The sequence below is a fragment of the Triticum urartu genome, chromosome 5A (genome assembly GCF_056163025.1).
Source record: "Triticum urartu cultivar PI428250 chromosome 5A, HENAU_Tu73, whole genome shotgun sequence".
NCBI classification, from domain to species: Eukaryota; Viridiplantae; Streptophyta; class Magnoliopsida; order Poales; family Poaceae; genus Triticum; species Triticum urartu.
In genome coordinates, this window is record NC_141877.1 from 542,781,375 (window position 1) to 542,789,313 (window position 7,939).

Sequence of the window (7,939 nt, forward strand, 5' to 3'; positions counted from 1 at the left end):
TATTATCTACTGTTTTGGGCAATATTGGGCTTTATTTTCCGCTTTTATATTATTTTTGGGACTAACCAATTAACCGGAGGCCCAGCCCAGATTTGTTGTTTTATGCCTATTTCAGTGTTTTGAAGAAAAGGAATATCAAACGGAGTCGAAATGGAAAAAAATAAACTGGAGAAGTTATTTTTGGAAGGAAACCTACCGGATAGACTTGGACCCTACGTCAGAAGATGAAGGAGGAGCTCACGAGGGTAGGGGTGCGCCCACCCCCCTGGGGCGCGCCCCCCTGCCTTGTGGCCCCCCCTTCGGTCCACCGACGTACTCCTTTCACCCATATATACCCATGTATCCTAAAACTTCCAGAACGGAGATTAGATCGGGAGTTCCGCCGCCAGAAGCCTCTGTAGCCACCGAAAGCCAATCTAGACCCGTTCCGGCACCCTGCCGGAGGGGGCAATCCCTCTCCGGTGGCCATCTTCATCATCCCGGTGCTCTCCATGACGAGGAGGGAGTAGTTCTCCCTCGGGGCTGAGGGAATGTACCAGTAGCTATGTGTTTGATCTCTCTCTCTCTCTCTCGTGTTCTTGATTTGGCACGATCTTGATGTATCGCGAGCTTTGCTATTATAGTTGGATCTTATGTTTCTCCTCCCCCTCTTCTCTCTTGTAATGAATCGAGTTTCCCCTTTGAAGTAATCTTATCGGATTGAGTCTTTAAAGATTTGAGAACACTTGATGTATGTCTTTCCGTGCGTATCTATGGTGACAATGGGATATCACGTGATTCACTTGATGTATGTTTTGGTGATCAACTTGCGGGTTCCGCCCATGAACCTATGCATAGGGGTTGGCACGCGTTTTCGTCGTGATTCTCTGGTAGAACTTTGGGGCACTCTTTGAGGTCCTTTGTGTTGGTTGAATAGATGAATCTGAGATTGTGTGATGCATATCGTATAATCATACCCATGGATACTTGAGGTGACATTGGAGTATCTAGGTGACATTAGGGTTTTGATTGATTTGTGTCTTAAGGTGTTATTCTAGTACGAACTCTAGGGTTGTTTGTGACACTTATAGGAACAGCCCAACGGATTGATTGGAAAGAATAACTTTGAGGTGGTTTCGTACCCTACCATAATCTCTTCGTTCGTTCTCCGTTATTGGTGACTTTGGAATGACTCTTTGTTGCATGTTGAGGGATAGTTAGGTGATCCAATTATGTTATTATTGTTGAGGGAACTTACACTAGAGAAAGTATGAACCCTAGGCCTTGTTTCCTAGCATTGCAATACCGTTTACGCTCACTTTTATCATTAGTTACCTTGCTGTTTTTATATTTTCAGATTACAAAAACCATTATCTACCATCCATATACCACTTGTATCACCATCTCTTCGCCGAACTAGTGCACCTATACAATTTACCATTGTATTGGGTGTGTTCGGGACACAAGAGACTTTGTTATTTGGTTGCAGGGTTGCTCGAGAGAGACCATCTTCATCCTACGCCTCCTACGGATTGATAAACCTTAGGTCATCCACTTGAGGGAAATTTGCTACTGTCCTACAAACCTCTGCACTTGGAGGCCCAACAACGTCTACAAGAAGAAGGTTGTGTAGTAGACATCACCTGCAAAGTTCTCCAAGAAGAACGGAAGCTTGAACCTCGTAAACGTACTCAATGGGCTCCTCAAACACGAAATCATCTCCCGGCTCTACCCAAGCAAGAACAACAATCAAAGGGAGACACAATCAACCACATGCAATGCTCAAGCAACATGATGCAAAACATGGAAGGATATGAGGGATGCGGTATGTGATGCATATGCATGATTTGGAAAGGAATGATTGAACCTGGCCTCAACTTGGAAAACCAAGAGTGCCACTGGAAAGGTGAGTTGATTTCGGTCGAAATCGATATAAAGATCACCGGAATCGGATGCACGGTTTGGAAATGGCAAGCAAAACAAAAATGACACTGATCTGCGATAAACAACAAGTAGCCTTCTAAATGCATCAAGATAAATAAGCTACTGCACTCAAACATAGCAAAAAAATACATGGCAGAGATCCACTCAAGATGCTTGACAAAAGATGAACACTGAGCTATGGCTAATTCACTCAATAACAGGTTCAAACAAGCATGGCAAAAGTGCAAAAGATAACAGGTTTCAGACTTAGTGAAATTGACAGCATGTCAGGAATTTAATATCAAGAAGCAATGTTTAAAGCATGATAACTACATGTTACAGGAACATATCATGGAAAAGAAAGGCATGGAATAAAGCTACTCAAAGCATACAACAAAAGTCCCTTAGTGACCATGAGCCAAAAGGGATCAGAAAATACAATTGCAAGCATGTGAACATAGCAAAAACATAAACAGATTTAGACTTAGTGAAAAACTGGAGCATGGCAAAACAGATAACGAGTAGGCATATTTACGAGCTCGATGCACTCACTACAAGGTATTTCATGACAAACTAAGTATACACCCAGCAAATAGACATGGCATAGAAGCTAGACATGACAAGAACAACATCATAACATGCACGGATCAACTACAACAAGCTCGGCAAAATTGCTAAACATGTTAACAAAATGCCAGAAACATTTTATAGCAAAAGTAGAGCTCGATTGAGTCAAGTTAGGGTGCTCCATAATTGCAAACAAAGACATGAATGGTTAGAGCACCATAATATCTACAAAACATCCTTACTGATCATGCTCAAAAGAGGCACGGATCACTAGGAATCAACATGAACATATGGCTTAAAAATAAGGACAGGACAGAGACTTAGTGAAATTCCCTGAAATCAGCAACATTGAGTAAGCTACTTTGCATGCTTGTGCTAGTCACCACAAAGATCACAAAAATACATGGCATACACCCCTGTAAAGATGGCATGGCATTCTACAAAACACATGTAGAGCTCAGGATCATAGCATGCACACATTAATCATGGCAAAAATGACAAAAATGCATTTGCTGTAACAGATCTGAAATTATCATCACATAGCCCTCTTTCAATAGCATTTCGGGCATCAAGATGAGCTCGAATAAAAATGATGCAATGAGATGAAATAATGTACTCGTCGAGATGAACATTTCGATATGCTACACGTCCAAAACGGAGCCACATGTGCAAAGATATGATGCGATGAAATTGCCTAAAGATTACTGGGATTTCGTGAAATCTCAGGAAAAAGAATGAGCGCTGGATTGCAAAACGGACAACGGGAAAAATGTTCGGATGCATGAGACGAACAAGTGTGCAAATGAAATGCACATGATGACATGATATGAAATGCATGACACGCAGGCACATGACAAGGCAACACAGCGAATAACTGGAAGACACCTGGCCCATCGGTCTCGGGGCGTTACAGCCCAGCCCGTAAAAAGTTTTACAGGTGGCCCATAAGCCGCCCTCAATTCCTCCATATATTTGCGGGTGTGGGGCATTTTAGGGTTCCCGTCCCGCAATCCTCCTAGCCACCTCCGCCGCAAAAATCATCCTTCGGCGACAAATCCTCACACCTCTGACGATGTTATGCAACGTATTTGACCACCTGATCTTACTGGAGATGGCGTCCGCGGGTTCCGGGCATGGAGGTGGCGGGGTGTTTGGCGACCGCAGTGGGTTCGGGTGTCGCGGGGGGTTTGGCGGTCACGGTGGGTTCGACGGCCGCAAGCGGCAACGACGACGATGAGGCCGACAGCTCCTCCTTCCCCCTCCCATGTCGGAGAGGCGCAGGGAGCAAGCGCGCACCCGCAGCACCGAAGTGCCAGCAGGGGCAACTTTCTGTCGCCTCGGGCGGCTCTTCGGTCCGTCCATCCAGCGCCTCCGGGCGGCCGAGCGCGCCTGGTGGGAGGCGAAGGAGGCCGCCGCCGCCGGAGATGCAGTTGCGGTCGCGCGCGTGCCGACGCTTCTGGAGGAGTACCAACTCACCTCGACCCTCTCCGGCATGCTCATCCACCACACCCTCCACGACAACGAGCCCCCGTCCCGTAATGGCGACTCCGGCGACGACGGCTAGGAGTAGATGCTAGTATGACTTATCTAGTTTAGTAGCTCAAGGTTGAACTATCTATCGGGGTGCTATATGCAGAACTATCTTACTTAGAACGCCTCGAGTAATCGACCCGTTTCCCAAGCAGAGTCTCGCGAAACCTTCCCTCTTTACCTTCAATTACATCTGAAAGTGATTTGTATACTTTATTGTGACCATCCCTTGTCGGTTGCCCGCGACATCATTCCCGTACTCTTTCTTTTTTAAGGAAAAAAGGGCTATAGTATCTCGTATTTTTAATGCTCTCTAATTCTACCAGAATTCCTATAAGAATTTGTTAGGAGTAAATTCTTTGAACTGATTGATCCATGGCCTTAGGGCGGAATCCCTTTTTAACTCTTGATGATCTTTGTTGTGAACTAGATGTTTCAAATCGAGTGGGAATCCGACGACATTTAACGGTATCTGTTTTGCCGATCCGTCCGCCGTTGCGCAATTCTTTTTACAGAATACTGTAAACGAAATTTATAAGATGGCGGTACACATCTGCTAGAAATGCTCTTAGATTCTTTTTAAGTAGGTACTGATTGTAATGCTCTTTAAATTTACCAGCTGAATCCATCCTTTTTGCTCCTCTTCCGCCGCCACCCCTGCTAGGGTTACAACGAACGAGATGTCGACGACGGGGGCAGGAGCGGAGGCGGAGGTAGACGACGCCTATCACCTCGTCTTCAACTCGAAGGACTTCTCCGACCGGGAGCTTCGGGTAGAGGTCGTCGGCCGGGACAACGACGCGCCCGGCGCCGGAGGCTCACTTCCCCGCCGCAAGCGCCGCCGCGAGGAGGACGAAGGTGCGTACATAGCCACCCAGCAGCCCAGGCCTCCGCGGTTGCGTTGCGTGCACATCGTAATTAGTCTTCCCATTCGAACAGTGCTTAAAGGTAATCAATTTAGGTTTAGGCCCTTCAATTAGTAAGTTCCCCACAAACCCAAGATGAATCGATTGCAGATTTAACCCGACGAAGCAATTAACAAATTAGTATATGTTCACAATGCGTCAGCCTTAGATAAAAGGGACAAGGTGATCAATTATTTCACATCTTTCACAACAAAAATGTATGTGGGGAAATTTGGTTCATCGCCTGCTACATCGAATCTTCCAACTGCTATCTCTCTGACTGTAACATCAAAAGGTCCAAAACAAATACAACAGATTATTGTCCATATGCTATTGCCTTGTTGACTGCATGTCTGCATACTTGGAATATGAAGAAATAGTTTCATGATTATCTCAGCAAGTGTGTTCCACATTTCAGGTCAACACTAGCCTTTAGTTCACCTCTATTATTTCTCATGATCACTTACTGTTTAGTATGAATACATGTGAATTGTGGTACGCAATTGGTATGTCGGTACTGTAGTGGCAATCCGTTGCTCATCTTTGGTTGCCTGTTAATTTCATACAAACATTATGAGTGGTCTGTTTTTTTTTTACCTTTGTTACTTGGGTTCAGTATACTCGAATAGAATCCTTGGAGTAACATTTATGATTACTTTAGCATGCTTATTATGCTTGATGCAACTCATTGAGTATCTTGGTTTTCATGATGTTTAACATTATCCACATTTCTCAAGGTCAGGGTTGATTAAATGAACTGGCGCACATTGAGAAGACATTTTCAACAGCAAAAAACTTATCTAGTAATTCTGTTATGTGTCTTCTGTTTCTTCTCCCCTAGTTTTGCATGATTCTCTATATTTATCTGACCTCGGTATTTTACAGGTGATGATGGAGAAGATATCGACTCTTCTTATTGTGACGAGTCCACCAGTTTTACGAGTCGAGACCATATATATCAGCTCAGCGATTCTTTCTATAAAAAGTAATTTCTTCTTCAAGGTAATTCCGAGATCTTCTGAAATGCATTTGTTCTGTAATCAATTAACTCGTCTTTCTTATAAGCTTCATGCTTCTTAGCTTTTCTCAAATGGCATGAAAGAATCTGGCCAGAGACAGGCAACACTTAGAATTGCTGATTCAGGTAACTCAAGTGTATGGTGTATCTTCTTATAACTGATAGTTCTAGTTTGTTATTGTCATTGTATTTTTTTATTTTTTAAATAAAATTGTTGATTAGTATAGAGAGGCCTATTTCATAGTTTCCTGCCACACTTTTCTACTTTGATATGAATTGTCTCTCGTTACCTTTATAAACTTTTGCTCCAAATGATTACGGGTTTCCCTAATGGATTATTGGAAATCAATGGTCATACTTAATAATCATGCAGGCAAAAAACAAAAAACAGATACCCCTTCTTTTTTGTACCCCTTTACTTAACTGTTACAGTGTGAGATTTTTGGACTGTTTCATTGATCCTTTATGCCTCCTTGCCCTTATTTCTTACTTGGAACAGAGTACAAGGCTTTCATGGAGCTTTTACATTTTATGTACAGTGGCAAGTTCACATCAACTGAGCCCACTCTGTTGGTTGATATCCTGATGGCTGCTGACAAATTTGAGGTTGTCTCTTGCATGAAGCTTTGCGGTCAGCAGCTCATAGACCTGCCTATGACCCCAGAATTGGCAGTGAGGTGCCTAGATCTCCCATGTTCCATTTCAGTTGCAACTGACCTGATAGAGGCAGCCAAGAAATTCCTTGCAAACAGATACAAGAATTTCCTGTCAACAAAGTAAGTAACCCCTGGATTGAGATACTTTTTTTTCCTTCTTTCATGCGGACATTGCTGTCATAAAATCATTATCTGCCTCATTTCAGGTTTCAGGATGAACTTATGAGAATCCCTCTCCCTGGGATTTTGGCCATCTTATCAAGGAATCACCCTGGTGTTGCATCTGAAGAATCCGTCTATGACTTCGTTCTTAGGTGGGCCCACTTCCAGTACCCAAATTTAGAAAGAAGACACAAGATTTTGAGTTCAAGTTTACTTCCGCTGGTGCCACTAGTGCGTAATATGACCAATGCCATCCTAATTGATCAGCCTTCTTGTATAATGAACTTTACCCGTCAGGATTGATACGCTCGCCACCGTTCTATTGTGCGGGGCATGGTTTCTTCCTCTTGGCGATCTGTAAAAGGAACTATTTTTGCCTCTCAATAAAGAAGCTAGATGACAAGGGGCCAGTAAGGGGGACAATAGATTATGAGATTGAGGTAAAGAGGAGACCGTCCCTGGAGTTTCGCTCCTTGTGGAGGCGCACCACCACCAGCACCGATAATAGACAAATTCTTGGATGCAGGATTCCTTGGGCGGAGGTCAGTCCTGATGATAGCCCCTTCTTCGTCGACGACAAACTCCATCTGCGAGTTCATGTGAAGATAACTCCATAGTCATAGCGATCAATGCATTAGCCGCTAGGGTGTTGTGCCTCGCTCGAGTCTCTTCCTGTTTCTGCGAGCAAGGAGAAGCCCCTGTTCTATTAACATATGAAAAAGGGACATTTACATCTATGCCCCTAATTTGCGCCCACTCTTAGATTTACCCCTAATTTCAAAGCCTGCTCAAATTTGCCCCTCCGCCGTTAGGTGCACTTACAGAAATACCCTTTTGTGCCATTACCGTCCGGTCAAAGTATGTCAAAGCCGGTCAAAGGGCTTTGACTGTCCTGAAAAAAATAGCAAAAAAATTCTAAAAAATCTGAAAATTTGTGGGATCAAAGATACTCAGGTATGCAAGGTGCGTGCAAAGTTTCGTGCTGTTTGTACATTTCAGGAGCTCGTGTCAGAGGAAAAACAATAAATATGTATGCTTGTGAACAATAAATTCAAAAAAATAGCAAGAAAATTCAAAAAAATATGAAATTTTTTGGCATCAAAGAGGCTCGGGTGTCTGCAAGCTGCATGCAATTTTTTGTTGTGTTTGGACATTGGAGGGGCTTGTGGAGAAAAAAAACAAAATTTTCCTCGGGAAAA

At 43.6% G+C, this 7,939-nt stretch overlaps 1 pseudogene across 1 annotated transcript; it reads left to right on the plus strand.

Moving 5' to 3' along the window:
- The first annotated feature begins 4,459 nt into the window (after window positions 1-4,459).
- LOC125556600 (BTB/POZ domain-containing protein POB1-like) lies at window positions 4,460-7,583 on the plus strand (annotated as a pseudogene). Its single transcript, XR_015602630.1, has 5 exons — window positions 4,460-4,857; window positions 5,790-5,906; window positions 5,985-6,048; window positions 6,422-6,698; window positions 6,785-7,583. The product of XR_015602630.1 is annotated as a BTB/POZ domain-containing protein POB1-like (transcript).
- Window positions 7,584-7,939: the final 356 nt, after the last annotated feature.